Raw genomic sequence first — 22,909 nt, 5'->3', positions numbered from 1 at the left:
TCTTTCAGGATAGGAAGCAAATGTTTCTTTCTCTGCTCGTGATACAGACTGCAAAACATGACAAAGTGCAAAGTATCCTGCACCGAAAAATTGTCGCAGCTACACGGTGGGGCCAACTCAGGCTTCTGCCAGCTCTTAAAAGAACCCAAATAAAAATGTAGCAAATTAAATCTAAACTTTATTAGTAAAAACCTGTGATAGGGGAATGTGACAAAGCTCAGGTAGGGGGCGAGTGAGGATGAGCTAACCAAAAGGCTATGGGCCCTTACCGCTGGTTTCAACAATTCGTATTCCTCCCGCCGTGCTTCCTGCCTTTCCTTGAATAACTTTTTAATAATGGCTATATCCTGTCCCCTAATTTTATCCGGGGATGAAAAAAGTTCCGGGCGACCCAGGTCTGTAAATATTTTCGCTAAATAGGCCAACCATGGGATGCTATTATATTTGTCCAGAGATAGGACGTCAAGCAGAATTTTATGGTTCAAAGGGAGATCTTCGTTCATCCACATTTTCAACCACAAAATCAACGGTGCTAGACTCAAGGTATCAGACAGATAGGGCAAGCCCACCTCTTTGTGGATAGAATACGTTGGGGTTGACTGTGGAACAGAGAGCAGGGATCTGATAAATCTGTTCTCTGCTCTCTGAATTGGGTCAAGATTTACATACCCCCACAAAGGGGAACCGTATGACGCTATGGCCACCGGTTTACTCGTGTAGATTTTTAAAAGAGCTTCCATGGGCCTAGCCCCTAACTTACCAGCAAAACCCAATACTGCTGAGGACGATCTTATTACTGCCAACCTTTTTGCTCTTATCTGAGGGCCCCAAGATCCTTTCTGGTCAAACGTTACCCCCAAATAGGGAAATGTGGTTACATTGGAGACGGGGACCCCCCTACAAAAAAATGTTTTATGTCTTTTTTTATTACACTCACGCCCCATTACCATCGTGTGTGATTTAGAGGCGTTAACCTTGAGGTCCAGACTCTCAATCACATTGATAAGTTACAAGACTCTGTGATACATATATTAGGGGGTGACTAGAACCTCCCCAAGGATCCTCTCCTAGATAGAGACTCACGTTGTCCCTTTCGATCATCCAACTCACACAAAGCCTTTCTTAACCTTTGTAAACGCTTCAATCTGGTAGACTCGTGGAGACTGATGAACCCAACTAGCAGAGACTATACATTTTACTCCCCACCACATGGCTCATACTCAAGAATAGATTATTTACTCACATCGGCTCATTCCATTGCTGACATCGAAGTCACCTCCATTGAACCACGTGTAATATCCGACCACTCATGTATAACAATGTCTCTCGCCATCCACAACGGGGTTAAAAGGTCTACTTTGTGGAGATTTAACGATGCGGTATTAAAAAAAGAAGAGAACAGAGAGGCAATAGAAATAACCATAAATGACTATCTTATTCACAACAGGAAAGGCGACACCACAGACCTTACAAGGTGGGAGGCCCTAAAGTCTACTGTCAGGGGGGTGCTAGTTAAGATAAAAGCTGCCATTAATAGAGATGCAAACTCGGCCCTTTCGCGGCTGGAAGAGGAAATAGCAGCCTTAGAAAAACGACATATAATCTCGAAAGACGCCTTGACCCTTACTGAAATGATGAACAAAAAGTACCAATATAACAAGCAAATTTGGCTCCAACACCAGAAAAACTTCAAACTATGCCATACCAATAAGGCAGGCAAGAGCCTTGCATCTTACTTGAAATTCAAAATGCAACAAACCTCCATAAAAAGTATCGTAGATAAGTTAGGGACACCACACTCAGATCCTATCAAAATTGCAGAGATCTTTAAAGATTTCTACAATGAGCTATACAGCAAAAACAAGAGCATTGACGAATCCAAGCTGGGGCACTACCTAGATAAATGCAAACTCCCCTCTCTCCCGTCAAATGAAAAAATAGAACTAAACCGATCTATATCACAGGAAGATATCACCCAAGCCATTAAGTCCCTCAAAACTGGGAAAGCACCGGGCCCGGATGGATTCAGTGCAATGTTTTATAAAAAAATTTCGACTGTTCTTGGAGAGCCACTGAATGATCTATACGACCAGTTTGCCACGAGTGGACAAATTCACGGCACGCCTGCAGAGGCCATTATCGCGGTTCTTCCTAAGGAGAGTAAGGACCCCACGCTTCCGAAAAACTACAGACCAATAAGTCTGATCAAACTCGACTGTAAGATTTACGCCATGATTTTGGCAAACAGAATCCAGAAAGTGCTGCCCCAATACAGTGATTTAATATGTGACGTCATCAGCAGTGCATTGCGGGCACCCGAGTTATAGTTAGTTGAACTAACTATAACGGGGGAATTTCAATGGTTTTGTATGAGTGAAATGTCCAGCTAACTATAACAAGTATGAAACCTATGGTTTTTTCAGTGAATGTCTAAGGTTTTTTAAATGCTAATTCCTAACTATAACGTGGCTGAAACCTATGTTTTTTCAGTGAATTTCAAAGTTTTTGTAAATGATAATTTTTAAATGTATTAATTATATTTTTTTATACTGATTTACTACATTATTTTAAATTGTTTATTTTTAGATATTTTATTTTTTAAATTACATTACATATTTTTTATATAAATTGAAAAATAAATGTTTTTAAAAATTTTGAAATTGAAATATATATATTTTTTAAATATTTTTTTTATTTATATATATTTTATACAGCAGGCAATGATATCCTATGGAAGGAAATTCAAGTTACTGTAACTACGGTTAGAATTACTTTTCAGGATCAGTAGTGGGCTGAAAGATGCAGCACTGAGGTCTCTCTTGATAACAGGTGAGTAAATCGGAATTCGTAGTTCGGCTGATTTTTGAGGAATTTTTTCAAGTTCCAAAACTCCACACTTAGAAGAATTTCCAAGTAAAACATGTCAATGTTAGCCTATGGAAGGAAATTCAAGTTACTGTAACTAAGATTAGAATTACTTTTCAGGATCAATAGTGGGCTGAAAGATGCAGTACTGAGGTCTCTCCTGATAACAGTTGAGTAAATCGGAATTCGTAGTTGGGCTGATTTTAGAGGAATTTTTTAAAGTTCCAAAACTCCACACTTAGAAAAATTTCCATGTGAAACCAGTCAATGTTAGCCTATGGAAGGAAATTCAAGTTACTGTAAGTATGGTTAGAATTAATTTTCAGGATCAGTAGTGCGCTCAAAGATGCAGCACTGACGTCTCTTGTGATAACAGGTGAGTAAATCGGAATTCGTAGTTCGGCTGACTTTACAGGAATATTTTGCTCAATAGTGAAGGAAGGGGGTGGGGCCTGTGGTAACATGTGTGCAAACACGCCCTGTGCCGCGTTTTAGGCTGGGGAATTTATTCCTCTTCAATCCTGAGGTCCCCCGTGAGCCAACTAGCCCACCAGGTACCTCCAGTATGCACCAGGGAGCTGCGTTGCAGACAGGTGTTCAGAGGGCAGGCCCCCTTTTTACAACACTCTGCAACGCAGCTCCGTGGTGCTTACTGGAGGTACCTGTTGGACTAGTTGGCCCCTAGGGGACCTCTGAAATAAAGAAGAATTAATTCCCCAACTTAAAACGCGCCACAGGGCATGTTTGCACACATATCACCTCTACCCCCTACCTTCATCACTGTGCAAACATGCCCCGTACCGCGTTCTAAGTTGGGGGATTAACTCCCCTTGTATACTGGGGGTCCATGGGGGCCTACTAGCCCACCAGGAACCTCCAGTATGCGCCAGGGGTCTGCGTTGCAGAGAGGTGTAAAAAGGGGCGTGGCCTCATGACACCTCTCTGCAACGCAGCCCCGTGGCGCGTTTGCAGAGGGGGAACTAATTCCACTTGCATTCTGGGGGTCCCTGGGGGCCAACTAGCCCACCAGAAACCTCCAGTATGCGCCAGGGAGCTGCGTTGCAGAGAGGTGTAATGAGGCCACGCCCCTTTTTACACCTCTCTGCAATGCAGCCCCCTGGCACGTTTGCAGAGGGAGAACTAATTCCCCTTGCATACTCGGGGTCCATGGGAGCCAAGTAGCCCACCAGGAACCTCCAGTATGGGCCAGGGGGCTCCTTTGCAGAGAGGTGATGAGGCCACGCCCCTTATATATATATATTCAGAGCAAATGTCCCAAGCGGGGGGAGCAGCTTAATAGCTGGTGCTATCGGCGAGGTTTGGGACAGCCTCGCAAATTATTCATGAGCAAAGACCTTCAATTGAGAAGACGCCGCACACCACTTCACTGGTTATTTCGGTTTATTTGTTTTCTGTAGGTTTTCCCCACCTACGCGTTTCGGACATCTTTACAAGCCTTGGGATTGCGGCGGCTTTGAACTGAGTCTTACATTTACGCCGCTAAGAAACCCTTCATCTCGGCTCCAAAACAATGTGACGTGATCTGAAAACGGAAAGAGAACGAATCTGGAGTTTACCAGTTGAGTGCCGACTGAAAGTGTCGGAGGACAGCGACGGGAGTCTCCCGGGTAAGTCAAACAATTAACTCCAGTGTTTTTGCATTTCCATTTCCTTTGAATGCTGTAGCGAGTGTATCTTATGCCCACGACTTTGACTACGAAAGCGGAGCTTTTCTGTGCCTGAATTAAAGCCAGAAGAACACTCACTTCATAAATCATCGGTTTCTGGCAAGGGAGCAGTGATTACCTTAACATTGGAACAGAATACATTTCCCCACGAGGAACAAACGTGTCACACAATTTGAATAAACACATGACTCTCAATTTGGAATAAAAGAACCATCATTAGAACTACAGCCTGAGTTTTTTGGAGTGTTGACTCGAAAAGGCAGAGAGTATGTTCATGAAAAATGTGTCTGGCACCAAATACCGAGCACTTGGTGTATTTTACGCACTATGTTTTAGGGACATTAGTCCATCTTCGTGCCCATTTAGTATATGTGTTTAATCGTACGTACACCACCCCACGGGGTAGATGTCCTTCTGCATGGTGATCACCTTAATATCACTAATGCGTGGCATGGCTCCTCCCTTTAGGTGCCATTGAGGTGGAGATGTTAACTACACATTGGGCGGTACACTGAGGAGCGCATTATATTGAGGCCATTAAGAAAATACGTACGCGCAATAGATATGAAAATAAGGTAGGTCGAACTTTAGGAAGTAGCTACTGGATTACTCTTCTCAAAAAAGTGTGAACACATTGCCCTTACTCTCTCTTGACTGTTCCCTTTCAGCCATTGAGACGGATGCTTGAATCTTGAATTCTTTAATGATCTGGTGACATATTTACTAGGGCATACCTCGACATTTGGGTTAAGACATGTTTTCTCTACTATTAAATATTACCTTGCCCGACTGAAGTAACTTTGGACTAATGGTTGACACTTTGGTCTTCCAATCTCTAGGTAGCCCTCTCTACAATCTATAGATTTATAAACTGTACACTACAGCGGGATCAAATCACTGAACTTCATGTCTTTGATCAAAGATAGCTGCCTTTTACTTGAATTAAGTATTTAAGTGTTCATTAACTACACAGGCTATGTGGTATACAGAAGATTGTATTGTATTGTATTGTATTGTATTGTATTGTATTGTAAGGGGAATTTGTAAAGCGCGCTGACACCATGGGTTTCCTGGCGCTGGTTGGAAACAGAAAGACCAGGGGGACTTAGCTGGATTAAACTCAACACCGCCTTGGCATATGGTTGTTATATGCATTTTTCTGTTTTTGTTCTCTTTTTTTTCTCCATGTTTTCTTATATACAATTCTCATTGAGTATATGTAATTCACGTTGGCTGGTCACAGAGCGAAGCTTGTGTGGTTTTTAATGCTTTTTCTGGTGTTCTAAATTCCTCCTTTTTGGAGATCATATGTGGTGACATATACTTTATGTATTTATAGGTCCCCTGGGCAAGTTTGGTTGTGTAAATCTGGAAGAGGTCCCTGAGGAAGGTGGCCTTGTACCACCGAAACGCGCGTCGACCAAGTGCGGAATCTCATACTGTGCTCTGAGATTTGTCCATAGGCATAAATCTTTCTGCTAATTAGATCTAGCCCCTTTACAGATTTTTGGTTGAATGGATGTAGTGAGGGTATGACTGTGTGAAGATGATTGATGTTGAGTGTTGTTATCCAGGGGTTTTATAGTTGCTTTATGATATGCTTTGTGTTTTGTATTTTGGCTTTTATTATGTGTATATTTGATTGTTAGAAATGACTTCTTTTGTATGAATTAATAATGAAATTTCATGCTTCAAATTTATGAATTATTTATGAACTTGGATATATAGTAATATAAACCTTTGTCTAAAAAAAGGAAAAGAGAAAGAGAAAAATAGAAATCAATTTTATATGAAAATAAATAAAAGAGAATATCTTGCAAAGAAATAAAAAATAACTTCATAAAAAAGGATGAAGTAATATTCTGTGTTTGTCACCCATGTTTCATGTGCATGTATGTTAAAAGGTATATTAGAATTATATCTTTATTGACAATGGTCAATGAGGGAAACATGTTTTTCTTGTGTTTCTTCATTCCCCTCTTTCCCTGACCTGCTTCAGTTCTGAGGGGGTCCCATCAATTTTGCTAGTGATATCAGGGACCACAGGATATTAAGGAATCACTATTTTATTAACCTCTCTAAGGTCAATTACAAAACGATAAGTATCTTTATAATCTAAAGGGGCCTTTTTCAAAATCGGTATAATGGGACTATTACAAATATTTGATGCTGTTTCCTCTACAACTCCTTTCTTAATTAAATCATGAATGGCATGCAATAAAGACTGTTCACCTTCAGGCTAAATTCGATATTGGGGAATACGTGGTAAATGCGCTTTTGGTTTTAGAGTTATAGATGCAGGTTGTATTTTCAACAACCCGACATCCGTGTCCCCTTTTGCCCAAAGAGAGGGCGGTATATCTGCGAACTCAGGAGGGAAGGGTGCATTTTTGACTACACATTGAGATATACGTTCAATAGGAGGCTGCAATGTTAGGTACAAACCATCAGGAGAACAATAAATACGAGCATGCAACTTTTTCAATATATCCAAGCCTAACAAATTTTCGCCGCAACTAGAAGTAAGCAAAAACGGTGATTCTACAGTAACAGGTCCAATGGTAAAGGGAAGTGGATTTGAAACGGGGCTGACCACAGGGATTCGTGAAAATCCCACCAATACGTTATTTTGCCTAGACAGAGCAGCCCCTGGGACCAATGTATGAGCCACAGAACTATTCATAGCTCCAGTATCCACTAAAAACCTCTCGGATGTCCCCATCAATTGCCCCTGGACGTAAGGCCCCTGCTGGTCAACTGCTACTGATATATGGCCCCTGCTCTGTCCGTGGCTGTCTCATGCATAATTGTTTCCACAACAGCTGTCTATGATAATCCTCATTATAGTACTGCCTTCCTTGAAAATCATCAAAATTGTTTTTCCCTGACTCATCGCCGGACCTGTCACCACGTCTCATACTATTCTGATCAGTGCCCCTTCTCCCTCGTCCTCCATTGAAACCACCCTGTCCGTATAGTAATGGGCACTGGGCTCGCCAGTGTCCTTCTTGTTTGCAATTCGAGCACTGATCATATCTTAAAGGGGGTCCCTGTCCTCCACCTCCTCTCACCACTGCGCCCCTCGGGAAAGAGCCTCTTCCTCCCCTTCTGGCGTTTTGCCCTCTGCTGACTTGCTGCAGCAGCACCCTAGTTTTTAATTATTTAACCTTTTTATCCGATTTATCCATACTCTCATTTTCTCGATGCTCATAATACTAAGCCAATGCTGAGGATACCTGAAGGGGTTGACGTGGTCCAAGTACTTTCAGCAGCCTGTAAACGGATCTTTATTTCTGGTAACAAATTAGTGACAAATCTATTGACGAATAGCCGTATGCCTCCTTCGGTGGATAAATCCTTTCCACTGAAGTCAATAAATACTTTCTCAAACCGGGTAAAGAAATCTGACACATTTTCATCCTTCTTTTGGATGCAGGCTGTTAGCTTATCCCAGTCTACCTTTCGCGGGGGAATAAGGGTTTGCATAAATGTAATAATTCGAGCCGGTATAGCTAGAATCTCGTCTTTAGGTTTATTGCCAGGCTTTCGATCTTTGTCCCATGCCTTAATTTGCTCCCAAGTCCCTCCAAGTTTGGCGGCATGATCTGAATCATGCACTTGTCTCCATATATCTAATGGGACTAAAAGACCAAAAAATAACTCGATATCAGCTAGAGTCATAACAGCCGAATTCGCGGCTTCAGTTAATTCTTTATAATAAGCCGTAGGAATATTCCGAGGATCAGGAAGCTGAGCTTTTAAAGTAAGGACTTCACTCCGTTTCCAAGGGGTATAAACCCATTGGTCTTGGAAATGTGCCTCTACACGTGCTCTAATGACTTGACCTCCTCCGTCCAATACTTCTGGAACCACTGGATGAAAAAGGAGGTGCACTTCTCTCATAGGGTACTGTGTCCCTACATCTTGGCATCTCCTAATCATTCGGTCCTGATAGTTTATCAAAGTTTCAACATTCTGGAACACCTCGTTAACCTGTAATTCAAATTTAAATGCTCTATCTCTGATGTCACACAATATCTGAGGGGCCAATCCTTCCTGAAAGCATTATTCCCATAAAGAAATCAGTCTGATTGCCATGTGTTCTAATGCTAGTTGTTGAGTAACTGGTTCAAAATCTTTCATAGTACTCCAAATGTCTTCTAGAGTATAAATTGGATTCCGCATCCATTGGGACACCTGAATCACCACAGCCCGCCTTTCTTCCTCTCCCAAGGATGATCGAGTAAAAACTCGTCGACCTTCCATCCCTCCCACGGGGCGCCTTGGGGTGTCATCCGGAGAGGCACCGGTCATCCCTGTAAGGGTAACTGTCATTCCTCTAACCGGGGGTGTTAAAAATACTGGGGAGACAGGGGAAGCGGCCGCTGTCCCAGGTAATAAGGTGATTAATTCTGAGGTAGTGGGACGGAGGGTAGGAGGGGCAGACAATGGAGCAGGAGGGTGGACAGCTACTGGAGCGGTCGGAACTGCTGCTCCTGTCCTTCCTGTCCGGTCCACTAGGACCGCTGGATACAATCCTTGGGGCGCATATGGTGGCGGAGGGCGAGTCTCCAATAGTTCCTCTATTTCGTCTTCTGCTTTGGTTCGGGTCACATAACTTTTATCAGTCTCCAATCTAAACTGTCTATCTAATTGTTCAATATTCTTCTCTACTTTTTCTTTCTCATATGCCACTGCCTTTTGGGTTACCGTCTGTCCGGCTTTAATCTTTCCCAATTTCTCTTCTCGTATTCGCCGTCGCTTTGCCTCCTTTAACCATAAGGTCAAAGAGTCAAACATAATCTGGCAACTTTTTCTCAAGACCAATTTATTCTGTAAGTAATAAATTTTTCTTTCATCAAAAGACCCTGTTAAGGACCACTGTAATTCCGCATTATCTTTAGTATATTTGTTCTACAGTGTATTAAACAAAATGGGAGAAATACCATGTTTGACATCCATATCAAAACTAGGACTGCCTTCTGGAGGAGCAGGCTGTCTTTCTTCCAGCTGCCCACTTTTCCGACAACAGCACCCAAAACATAGTTTACTAAAACACAACATTTTTATATATTCATCAAATCATATCATTCCAAATACAGTCACACTCATAGACGCGTCTACTCACCATACACTCTTTCACCTTTTTCCACTTACAATAAGTCAATATACATAAAATACTTAAAGTGCATACATTTTGATCAAGAAAAATGCTCCGGTCATGACTGTACAATTCCTCACGACATGTCTCATACACGAACAGAGCCCGTTGACTCCTGTTCGGGGGAATCGATCACCCTGGATTCCAGACCACCAAAAGATTTCACAAAAGAGACAGTCCCTAGACTGCCCTGGGATCATCAGACAGGCGAACCACAGACCCTCTTACAGACTATCCCCCAGTCCTGTGCTGGTTGGGCCAGGCGTTATGGGTGCCACCCCAGACCCTGCGCTTACCCAGTCGCTCCTGGGGCCCTTTCCGAAGAGGATCCGGCCGAGTGAGCACCCACCGTGCAACACGAAGGCGTCCGACGTTGTCCCAATTATTATAGTGAGCATCTGCCTGTGCAGTCACACCTCTGCCACGCTAAGACCCCCAGATTCCCGTATGGTGCACTAACCACTATTCCTTACGCAGTTAACTGTTCTACTGAGCCACTTCTCAAAAGTGCTCATTCCATACAATACAATTCACTCACCTGGTGCACGCAGGTCTATTTGAACGTTCTCCACCGCCAACTTCCTTTATAGACCAACACGGTCAACTGTTCCCGGGTTAAGCCCGAAGGACTCTGGCGAATGGGGTATTTAGCAGCTGGTAAGGTCTCTGGGTCGAAGAGTGGAATTTTCCGCTTCTACCACAAACTGGTTTCTCAATTAGGATCCTTTTTCAGTCCACCCCCTCGACCAGAACCCCTCCCCGTCCCTCTTCTCCTGTTTACAGGAGGGTACAACCCTATCGCGGAGTCCCGGCGGAGTCGCCAACTGAAGTACTGCAAAAATATACCATGGAGCTATACTTACCAATAGCCCAAATACCTCATTTACCATACATAAATCAGTCGGCAATGGAAAAGTTTCAATCGTTTATTTTGCAAAGCGCCCTATATAGGGGAGCCTCCCTCTGGTCACAGCTCTCAAAGGTGTGCAGAGGAGACTGCTGGATCACATTCAAAACAGTGCATATATACTTTCGGCATACCTCATAGAAACCCCGTACTTAGAAAAGTACTAGTAATTGAGAAACCAACAGGAAAACCCATATAAGGCACAATAGATTGGTTCGAAACTCTGCTCAAGTTATTCCAGGGGTAGGTCAGCAAAGGTGCCTCCCTTTCGTTCTGGTGCATGGGAGTACAAGCATGGCGCCTGCAAGAATGTGCTCATCCTACAAGAAGGAGCAGATGTGACCTTGAGTTTCCTAAGTTAGAATCAGTGCTCTGTTCATAGCCTAGGCCGACCTTTCAGACTCTCCTCTCAGCAGCATGTCACATGTTTTCCTTACTAACGAAAGAGGCCTCTGGAAATGAAATCAAGATGGCGTTTGTTCAGTTCAGGCCCGATTCTTAAGATGTACATGGGTCGAGTGTATTTACAAAGGCCTTCTATCGAAGTAGCAAATATATATATTGGATACATCATGACAACATTATATAGTATCGATTTTGTATTTCTTCAGTATCAGTTAACGAACATTATGCCACTTCATCTTGGGCCTGAGACCATCAGTTGGATCGGGATATATGTCACCTCTTGGGGGGTTGCCTCTGTCCTGTCTGCTTCTTTGCTATCCTTGCGAGGAGTCTGATGCTACCGAGGGTGGGGTATGCGACTTGAGATGCATTGTTTCATCTGCCCAGGAAAAGGCAGCTTCTGAGGAGTCAAAGAAATATGATTTTGAGTTGCATATCCCCCGCATTCATGCAGGATAAAGCAACATGTAAGAAGTATTGAGTTCAAAGAGCTGGCGCTTAGCAGCAACGAAGGACTGATGCTGTTGCTACACGAGCCTGGTGTAGTCCAGAAATACCATTATTGGTTGCATTTCAATGAACAGGCGATCTTTGTGAGTTCCTGCAAATTGGAGTAATGCGTCCCGATCAGCATAGTTTAATAGCTTGGGGCCATATGTAGGTGGCCCAATATGAGTCGGTAATGGTGAAATTTGTTAAATTTCACCGTTACCGACCGGTATGTAGGCATACACGATGTAGGGCAGGAATCAGTAATAAGGAATCCGTAAATACCGATTCCTTATTACCGATTTCTAATTTACTTATTCGGAATTACTGAACTCCCAAATACCAAATCGGTAAATAAGAAACGGCAAAAACGAGAAAAAAGATGTAGGAAAAATCGGTAATACTTATAATTAACACTGACTGAAAGCAGGTGGTAATCAGGTGCAATGTATTTAAACAGTCCCAAAATGCAATAGTGTGAACACTATGGCAGTCTTCTATGTAATTGCAAGGCGGCTATGGCTACAGGCAGCAGGTGTGAGGATATGGAGACGGGAGGAGCGTGTTTACAGACAGCGCATCACACTCTTCCAACTGACTGAGGCTGAGATCCATGAAAGGTACAGGCTACACCCCCACACCATCCTGGACCTAATAAGGGACCTGCACCCACTCCTGGAGCACCAACACCAAGGGCGCACACCGTACCACCACATGTGCAGGTGCTCTGTAGCCTACACCTACTTGCATCTGGCAGTTACCAGGGGGTGATAGCTGCAGTAGGTGGGGTGTCACAGAGTTGCTTGTCCCGTTTCTTTAACAAGTTCCTGGATGCCATGATGCAGAGAATTCTCAACAAAGCAAGTTGCCAATACTGCTAATCTGATCAAGATACATTTAAATGCATAATGACTGAAACAATTGTAGCATTATGACATGACAGATTATGGCTGGGTTAGTCTTTTTTTATTTTTAGAATGTTTTTAGTTATTCAAAACAGTAATATTTCAAAAATTCTAAAGTAATTCCAAAGAGGGAGAGGGAATATAAAAGTTTATCTAATTGTGAAAAAAGTGAGTTAATTTAGCAAGGATAAACACACAAAAAGGAAAAAGATACTGAAAAGTGTTTGGTTCTACAATCACATATCTCATTCGTCACCTGTCGTTCAGTCTACACACTTGTCCTACCCATTCATCTTGCACTCAAACGATGTGTAAAAAAAGGAAAGAGAGAAAGAAAAACGTAAGTAACCTCACCAGGGTTCAAAGCGAAACTTTTTTAATGTATATGGTGGGGTGCTATTTTTAGTTCCTGGTTGTTTTATAATGATAACATCATAATCAAAAATAACAGGCCATCAACATTTTTTACAATTTTATTATTTTACAGCAATGTTATCAAAAGATTAGCCTGAAAAAAGAAGGGAGGTCGACGCGTTTCGAAACCCCTAATTCTGGGGGTTCTCTTCAGGACCTTGGGGGGATCAATCCTGCAAAGGAATAAAACAACAATGCTTACTATCCTAACTCCTGAGATCCTTCAACTTTAAAACAGACCATTGACCTCAGCCAGATACCTTGTCTTCTAAATAGTTCAGCGTGGTTTTTTTTATTCAAATGCACTGCGGTGTTTTTTCAGTTTTCTTATGACTATCAAACTTCTTGAAATAGTCAGTTATACCACATTCAGTTGTCCAAAAACAATCGTCGTAGTCTGCAAAGTAAGGCAGAGACTCTCTATTGTTGTATATTGTAAAAGAATCAAAAAGCTTCCATGTGACATGTGACACTGGATTTCACAAATAATTACCTTCCCTGGACGGGAGAATCTTCATGAAGTTTAATCGGCGTTAGCCCTGCAGCTTCTAATTCGTCCTGCGATTTCTGGATGAAACATAGGAAAATATAACCGTTTATTTATGGTAAGACGCGTTGTTTAATCAGACAACAGTCCTGCACGTCATGTCAACCTACACTCGTCTTGCACTTCTAGAGTTGTGCTATCAGGTGTCTACAGTTAGATCGATATGCCCGTTTTGGTAACGGTTCTATTCGTGCTGCCACTTACAATCTTACTGATGTGAGCGGAGAGTATTCCTTAGCTACTGCGGTTTCACGAGCACTTTGCGTGCCACGACATGCTCTAAAACGGTGTAACTCCTATAATTTTCATACCTTATTCGTTCGGGCGGGTCTCCTCTTAATGCAAACAGCGTCTGGCAATCCACTGATGCAATGTGGGTCCGTCGCTTCCCCGGCTCTCTTTGATTGCGTTCGTCTCGCGCTAGGATTGTGGGAAATGTAGTTGTTTCTCAGGAGAGGGCGGCCGTCTTAAGCAGAAACCACGGCTTTCAAATCAAAAGTCGGTGTCTCATTTACTTTCTCTATTAAAAGCGCCTTCACATGGTTTAATATAGTGTTGAATAATCTCTTCTTTAGAGTTATTATGTCCTGCAAAAATAATGACAACATCGTCACAGGTCTCCAATTGAATAGAAGGAAGCGGAGGTACATAGTAGTTTATGCATGGACATTAAGATTGTGGTTTGAGTGTATGTATATCTTTCGTCCACAACCTTATTAATGGTCAGTACTCCATTGCATTATAAGAAGGGTGTAATGGTGCATTTAAAGATGAGATAACTTGGACATCGTCGTCAAAAAAGAGGGAGTGTGATCAATGGATCAACCGGGCACCGATTACCACCTCAAAAGGGAGGTGGAAGGTCCAGTTACAGCGTGTGCCCGTGTGTAGTGTACTCAAACAACAAGCGGGGTTGCTGAACCGTTCCTAAAAAGAGGAGAGGGAAGGAGAATGGGCTGTACCATAGGGGTATAATATCACCCTTGGGCATCCATTAGGTTGGACATGTTTGCCTCACACACCCCGAAGGATGTCATGCTTCATCATCGGCGGTTGCTCCTCGTCGGGGAGGCGGTGCAATCCCCGACGGGCTCACCTCAAAGAGGGGCTCTTTAGCGGAGATCTTTTTGTCCACTTGCCTGTTGATGAAGTGTGGGTATGTGGGCTAGGGCAATAGTATCCTAAAAAAGTAAGTTTAAAAGATAGTAGAGGGTCCCGGAAACAACTTTATTCTGGAGGTCCTCCTACTATCATTAAGAAGGTGAAGTTCAGTTTGTAAGGTCACGGAGAGTTACGTGCCGCGTTTCAAACTAAACTGTTGTGATGGTCGGTCAACATGTTTCTCGCTTGGGTTCTTCCCGCGATTCTTCAGGACCTAGTGAAAGTGTGAGTGAGAGTTATAAAACGAGGACATGCTAGTGTCATGAACCTAGTGTGTTACCTCAGGGGAATCCTGTGCCTAAAGGTCTTGGATTATTAACCACCTGAGTATTCGGCGGGTCGGAACAACAGAGGTTGCCTCTAGATCAGGCTCTGGTTATCCGTGTCCGTTCTGAGTCACCTACCCATCACCGCCGAGCTCGAATAGGACATCTCATTTAACCCTGTAATGCATCACTATATAAGCTTCCCAAACACACAGGCGGAACTGCTGAAAGCTAAGACTGACTTTTACCAAATGGCACAGTTCCCGCATGTCATAGGGTGCATTGATGGGACACACATTCCAATCTGCCCACCTGCAGCCACTGAGTATATATAAAGAAACAGAAAATCCACCAACTCCATAAATGTGCAGGTGATCTGCGATGCTGCCAACATAATCACCGACATCGTGGCCAAAGTTCCAGAGAGCACCCACAACTCATACATCTTCCAGAACAGTGGGATCTACACACGCCTGGCTGCGGGAGAATTTGGAGAAGGATACCTGCTAGGTAAATCACTGTGACACACCCTGATAGATACTGCAGATGAATGTGTTGGTGTATGTCATTAATGGCACTCTCTTTCTCACCTAGGTGATAGCGCTTATGCTGTGTGGACATTTATCCTCACTCCTTACCTAAACCCATCAACCCTGAGTGAGAGACGATACAATGTGGCACACAAATCAACACGCAACGTTGTGGAGCACACGTTTGGACTATTGAAAAGCAGGTTTCGCTGCCTCCACAAAAGCGGAGGCGCACGTCAGTACACACTCATCATCTGCTGCAAAATCATTGCAACTTGTGCTATGCTGCACAACCTTGCCACTAAGAAAGGTACAGAAGTTGAATTAACTGACTCTGAGGACGATGATGATGAATTTGAACAGCCAGAGCCTAACGAAGCAGGAGTGGCGGCAGCAGCAAATGGGAGACAAAGATGGGCAGAGATCCCACGCAGCTATTTTTGAGAAAGTAAGGAGACACAGCCAATTGTTTTATGTAAATGACGTAGTGTTAATATTTAGGCACTACGCCACTACACAAAGGGCCCAACTTGCCAGTCTAATTTGTGACAACCATTAGAGGATGTCATGGGTTACTTCACCCAATTCAGTACAGAAAGTGTGGGCTGCATTAGCGTCTGCGGCCACGCACAACACTGATGGATGCCATCAGCAGACTGTCTCCACTGGCTATGGACCAAGTGCCAGCCCCATGCCGTCTGCTGCTCCTCGGGGTCTCAGTTGCAGGGGGAGTTAAGCTGCTGTGACTGGTCGTCTCCTCACTGACCACCACATCAACAGCACCAGTATTGGCTGCCTGAGTTGTTAGCAGCACTTAAAGTGCAGTTGTTACCTTGACAAGACCCCTAGAGACATCACAGCTGCAGTGTGCCATCCCTTACTGCATGGCCACGGAACACCTGCAGAGCAGAGAAGTGGCAGTTGAGAGGCGGTTCACTGCCTTAGTATGATTTTCCATTTTCTGCCTCTCCCTGGGCCGTGCCATCCTGTCCTCATCAAGTTTGCTGCACAGCAGCATCACTGACTGAGACATGTCCCTCATGCCCTCAGCCAGGGTGGAGGTCATAGTGCTGATGCCCTTCTCAAAGTTCACCATGTTGGTGTTGAGGTGTTTCATTTGCCGCTGTACAGACTGTATTGCCTTCCCTTGCAGGCGCTGCACCTTGACCATGTTTGCCTCCAGCCCTGCAAAGACACCCTGCTTATCACCCTGCAAAGGTGGACTGGTTTCTCTAGCCCTGCGGCTTCTGTCACCTGTGTGTGCTCTCTCTGAGGTGGACTGCAACCCTGCATTACCGCCATCCACTGGCACAGTTGAGATTTCTCCCCCCTGGTGTCTTTCAAGGACGACTCCATCTCCTGGAGTGTGGCAACAGCATGCCTCCTGTGTCTTGCCACTGCCGGTGGTGTTGCTGCTGGTGATGTTAGCAGTAGTGGTGAGGCTGGCAGTGGTGATGAGGCTGGCAGTGGTGGCGAGGCTGGCAGTGGTGGTGATGCTGGCAGTGGTGGTGATGCTTGCAGTGGTAGTGATGCTAGCAGTAGTGGAGGCGCTGGCAGTGGTGGTGATGCTGGCAGTGGAGGTGATGCCGGTGGTGGTGGTGTGGTGTGCCCTGCACTTGCACTGGCCTCCTCTGATCTTTCCTTCTGGGGTGCCAATTCTGCCTTGTGTTGAGCAAACCTGCACGATGTCTCGCCTGTGGACACATATTGTACATTAGCTCAGTAGTCCGGCAGCCCTGCATAGCAATAATAAATTTTCATTTCTGGCACACTATCTTCATGTCCTCTGCTTGCTTATCACTGATGTGTGTCACATGCCTTGGTGTTCAGTGTGATACCTGTCATGATACGTGTTTCACTGACTACATCTCCCATAATGTATTGCTTGTGTTTACTAAAACCTGTAATGGAGTGGGATTCACACAGCCTCATTGGGGAATGGGGATAGGGAATGGGGGCTGCAGATTGGTGTGCATGCTTCTTACCTTGTTTGGTGGCAGCTCTGGCTGAGCTGTCTGCATCCCCGATTCCGCAGACACTTTCTGGGTCTATGGTAGACTCCACAAGCTGCTCAAGTGCAGTCAGAGCAGGTGCCCTGTTCCTTCCTCCTCCTGTCTGGCTGGCTTGTGTTTTTAATCTCCGCCACCTTTTTTTTGGTGATGCTCCTTACATCATACCACCTTTTTTTAAGAACTTCAATTTCCCGGGGGGTTACCCCTATGGCATTCACTTGTGCCTGAATTCCCAGCCAGATCTTCCTTTTCCCAGATTCAGCCACTTGCAAGGACTGCTTCCTAAACAGCTTGGTATGTTGTTTCACCACCTCCTCAATCAGGACCTGAAGCTCCCTTTCGCTGAATGTCAGCTTTCTCTTCCTTTCACCTCCTTCTTTGTCTGTCTCCTTGCTAGCCATTGTGCAGGTTTTGCAGGAAAAGTTCTCCCAGTGGCTCCTGTGTTCTCCTCTGCACTCCCAGCCTCTCCAGAAGGTTCTGATTCAGTGCACCTGCATAGGTGTGGCCACTTCCTGGTTGGGAGGTGGGGTGGATGCACAGGATTGGCTGATTCCTCAATTGCTGGTGTTTTGAATTACCGATTCGGTATTTACCGATTCTGTATTTTCCGAATCGGTAATACTGATTCGGTAATACCGATCAGTAATTTTTTTTCCGAATTTTACCGATTTGATAAAAAATACAGAATTTCTACCTACATCGGAGATTCCGAATTCTTAATACCGAATCAGTGAAATTCGGTATTAAGAATTCGGAATTTCACTTTTACCTACATATGGCCCTTAGTTATCACGGGTCGATGCGGTTCACCGGGTAGGGGCTTTTTCATCAGCACCTGATGAGCTCTTTCCACCACGAAGCAGGAAGATAAGAATTCTCCCACCATCAGAAACTTTAGCCATTTTGTAAGGAAGTTGTTCATAGAGGAGCACTCATAACCCTCCAGGAAGAGAACCAGGCGCACATTGTTTTCCGCGAATGGCCCTCTGCATCTTCAACCCGAGACGCTAACTCCTGTACCTCAAATGTGAACTTATTCACTTTTTTTGGGAGGGAGGCCACTTTATCATCTATGGTGGAATCATGAGTTTCAGTTTCTATGATGCGGTCTACTGCCTTGTGGAGGTCTTGGTGCAGGAATGATACTTCAGACCCCACAGTGCCAATCTTCATCTCAAAGGCATTTCGTGACTAGGTGATTGCCACCAGCAGCGTTGCGTTAACGGGAGTCCCCGGCCGCCTCACTTCCTGAGCCGCCGGGGGCTGTAGTAAAGTGATCCATAGTACTCTGCTTGGAGCCAGCCCACACCTGTTTATCTTTGCCCATGTTGGTTAAAAGGGCACAAAGGGAAGGAAGGCAGCAAGGTATGATATTGCAAATGTGCTCCCCTTCCATTAGCGTAGCGTTCACACCCTCACTGGCCTCCACTACAGAACCAAAAAATGAGAGGGATCCCCTTGTACCAGACATGGGAAATAGGGTACTACTGACAGGTAGAAGTAAAATTCCCTTGGTGGAAAGTTAAATTGATGCTGGGTCTCAAAGTTCCCAGCAACAGAACTTAAAGCCCATGAGTTAGATCATATACAATACTAAATATGACCATACCCAGTGTGGAGTATGTATTAAAAAGTATTTTGTATTAAAATGAAACAATTGTTGCAATTAAAAAACATATACAATTATCTATCATCATCAAAAAAAATGCATATACCATGAACACATATATTTCACATGCACTTGAAGGAAAACTTATTTCACCTAAGGACAATGATTCAAACAACATTTATACCTAATTCCAATACTTATTGAAAGAAAGAAGCCTATACCTGGGTTGAATGTACCAACCAACAGTTAACAGAGAGACAGATACAGACAGTACATTTTGTCATTTAATAACACATCCGGGTTCAACACTTTAATAGCTAGTCCTAGATACAATCTTATCGTTTTATATCTATAGGATGAGCTGTTCCCAGTGATTGTGTTAGGTGCAGCGTCGACGCGTTTTGATGGTTCTATTTATTATTCCATCTTTATCAAGACAGCTGTACGTCTCTCTTTTTTGGCATTGATTGGTTGCCGTTAAATTTCAATCCTGTAGGCAGATACAGTTTTTTAGTTTTCATATAATTAGGAAATTAATAACTCTCATATTGTCCATACTATGTTGTATATTAATTACAATTTATCATTCCATTTCAGTACCCACTTATATGGACAATTTATAAAGTTACTTCACCATATTGCACAAATTCTTCTTTTGGCAATGCAGTTTTCATGCACCATTTTATCCCACCATGCACATGAGCCCTGTTTCATTCTATCAAAAGGGCTTACTATGATATATGCCTCATGTCCCCTTGAGACCTCCTTTCCCCGTAAAACGGAATTAGGAGAAAACGACCCCTGACCCACCTCCTAAGTGGACTAGTCATAAGTTGTGACAAAAAAGAAAGAATAGGTTCATTTTACCTTATTTCATATCATTGGAGCATTGGTTTATTTAGTTTTATAGTCATGTTCTTGTCCCATAGTCCGTGAAATCTATAAGATATATATATATAAAAATATATCGGCAATAAATGCCTAGACATTTTTATTGCAGGGATAAGTCAAATTAGCAAATGTGGCCTAAATCTCACCTCATAAAAATAATGGTTGGGTACTTCTGGTTAGTTGCTGGACAACACATTTTTTGTTACTGGTGCTCCACGTTAAAACGTCATAGGACCAAGGGAATTTTACTTCTACCTCCGCTACCGAACGACAGATACGGGTGGAAGCACCTCCAGAGCACCACGTGGGACCCCCCTAGAGAGGAGTCCCATACTGGGCCTCACGGAATCCAGCCCCTGGACCGCAAGCTGCACCAAGCCTAGCTTGGCCACTTCTGCAGCCCCAGGAAGCCAGCCAAGTGGGACCCCTAAAGGAACCAGACTCGCCGTACCCCCGACCTGTTTGCCGCCCCGGCCGGTCTATCTTATCGGGATCTGGGGCTTCAACTGTTAAAAGATATGGCCCAATAGCTGAGGGGCAGTCTTCCGCGGAAGAGCCAAGCGATCGTCCTGGGTGATTATCGGTTCTGTTGTGTGATTCCTGTCACCGACATCTTCACCAGGTGACTGGCAGATTTGGGTGCTGCAAGGGGCCTGCTAGGCATTTATAAGCCAGTATCCTGCCCGGCGACCGTCGCCTCCGGGCGCTCCCCCTTTAGGGCCCACAAGGCGGTAAAACTCTTTCTCTTATTGTGGGTCTTGGCACTGTCCATGTAGCAGGAGAGGGTCCCACCCTCAAGCAATGCCCCCTGAACTCACGAGCCCCGGGGCTCCAATTATCTAGGCACGGGGCACACCGGGTCTTCAGAGGGATCTCCACAATTGTCTGCTGCCACTACGGGTCCAATGTGGTATTCACGGGCCCCGGGACGCACTGTTCGGGTCCTCAGTAGTGGTTCCCCTTTCAATACGGGGCCTTGCTGTCTTCTCTTCTGTGCGCCTCACTGCGATGAAGCCTCCAGGGGCAGCCCAATAAGGCTCTCTGCCAGCCCGCCGGAGAGCCCCTGCCAGGTTTGGCCTAGCTATCCCCAAACATAGCGTCTATGTCACCTCCCAGGAGCCCGTGGGGTAGTGCGAGTTGAATTTGAAGCCTGTGGGGTGCCCCGACACAGGCCCTGGCACACAGATGCCACAGCCCCCGCACCTAGCCGGCGTAGTGATCACCGGAGCCACAGGCGGTCACCGTGAGACGGGCCATGCCTGCCCCAGCAGAAGCCACTGCAGGGCCCCCTCACCTTAGACTGCACCGTCGATCGATCGTCTTCTCTGCCGCTGCTTCTGTGGTTTGGCCCCCAATGCGCCAAGCTCACCGACCCGGCCCGGCAGCGTGGCTGGGCCAAATCTGCATCACTGTATGCCCGTTCTACAAAGTTGTCGGGTATTATTTTCTGACTTCCGTGCAGTACGGTCCACTCTGCACGATCGTCAGTACAGGTTTGTGTGCTGGGGTCCGGATTTAATGCTGATGACGGCAAATAATGGCTCGGGCGGTCGGAGCTCCATTAGGACGCGTCCACCATGTTGGCCTACCAAGCCACGCCACCGAGAAAGCACGTTTGACATGGCTTTGTAGGACCTAACAAGAAATCCTGTAAACCAATGTCATCAGAAAGAAGGAAAAAGTGTTGCATCACCTCAGCCAATGTTGAATGTTTTAGCCAATCTAGGCACATCTTTACAAGGCTGTGTGTTGTTACCACTCCTGAGTGTTGTGTCTGCACATATTGTGGGTCTGGCCTACTTATCCTAAACCCATTTGCGTTTTTCAAGAAAACGTGTCTGACATCCATTAGTATCTAATAGCCACACTAAACATCCCTCTAGATTGGAACATGAAGAATTGTATGTTCCATTTCTAAGCATGCTATCAAATGTGTCCTCCATGTAATTCGTAAATTGCTGACAATTCTCAAAACGTGCAAGTGTGAATTTTTGGTGTATTTAGATCCTTTACTTTGGCCAGGCTAAAACAGGATATTTGATTCACAGTTTTATTCAGGAAAATCAGTAGTTGTGGTTTGAGGCATGCGCTAAATAAAGCGTGGCTACCCTGAACATGCCAATCTTTAGTTCCCCAAATAGATTTCAAATCAACATTGTCTCCCCAAAATTAATAATCTTGTGTCAACAACTGGGAAATGAAAGATGTAGAATAAATCAACCTTGCGTCAGTGAGCATATTTATCTTCTCGGGGGAAGGTGTAGGTTTATAATAGTATGACTCTGGGTCTACTGTATAGTGAGCAGAAAAATATGCAAACTTCTGTACAAAAGTCTTTGACCAACCCTGAAGTGGTGTAGGGCAGTGTTCCTATTGGGTGCAATTAATTACTGCATTGCTTGATGTAAATAATAGTGATCATAATGGTGAAAAACAAATATTTCATCATATTTAGATGTACCATCATACATTTAGATAGGCTGCGCATGCCGCTAAGAACGCCTTGCTGCTATTTTTTAACTTGATTGCTTTTAAAATAACTGTGTTTTAAAATTGTGTTTGCCGCTCTGCACGTACCTGAATTTCTCTTGCATCTTGCACTTTTGGGCCCTACGTTCCCCGGTCCACCGCGGTCTTTCGGACCGATTGTGTGGAGGGACGAAGCTCCTCCTCCTGCTCTCCTCACTTCCGGGGGGTGGGTGTATTTAACTTTCATGAGCTGCCGGCCGCGCCGAGATAGGCTGCGCGTGCTGCTAAGAATGCCTTGCTGCTATCTTTAACTTGATTACTTTTAAAATAACTGTGTTTCAAAATTGTCTTTGCCGCTCTGCACGTACCTGAATTTCTCTTACACCTTGCACTTTTGGGCCCTACATGCCCCGGTCCACCACGGTCTTTAGGACCGATTGTGTGGAGGGATGTAGCTCCTCCTCCTGCTCTCCTCAATTCAGGGGGGGGGGGGGTGTATTTAACTTTCATGAGCTGCCGGCGGCGCTGAGATAGACTGCGCGTGCCGCTAAGAACGCCTTGCTGCTATTTTTTAACTTGATTACTTTTAA

The sequence above is a fragment of the Lissotriton vulgaris genome, chromosome 5 (genome assembly GCF_964263255.1).
Source record: "Lissotriton vulgaris chromosome 5, aLisVul1.2, whole genome shotgun sequence".
Lineage (NCBI taxonomy): Eukaryota > Metazoa > Chordata > Amphibia > Caudata > Salamandridae > Lissotriton > Lissotriton vulgaris.
Note: the sequence above shows the minus strand (reverse complement) of the source record.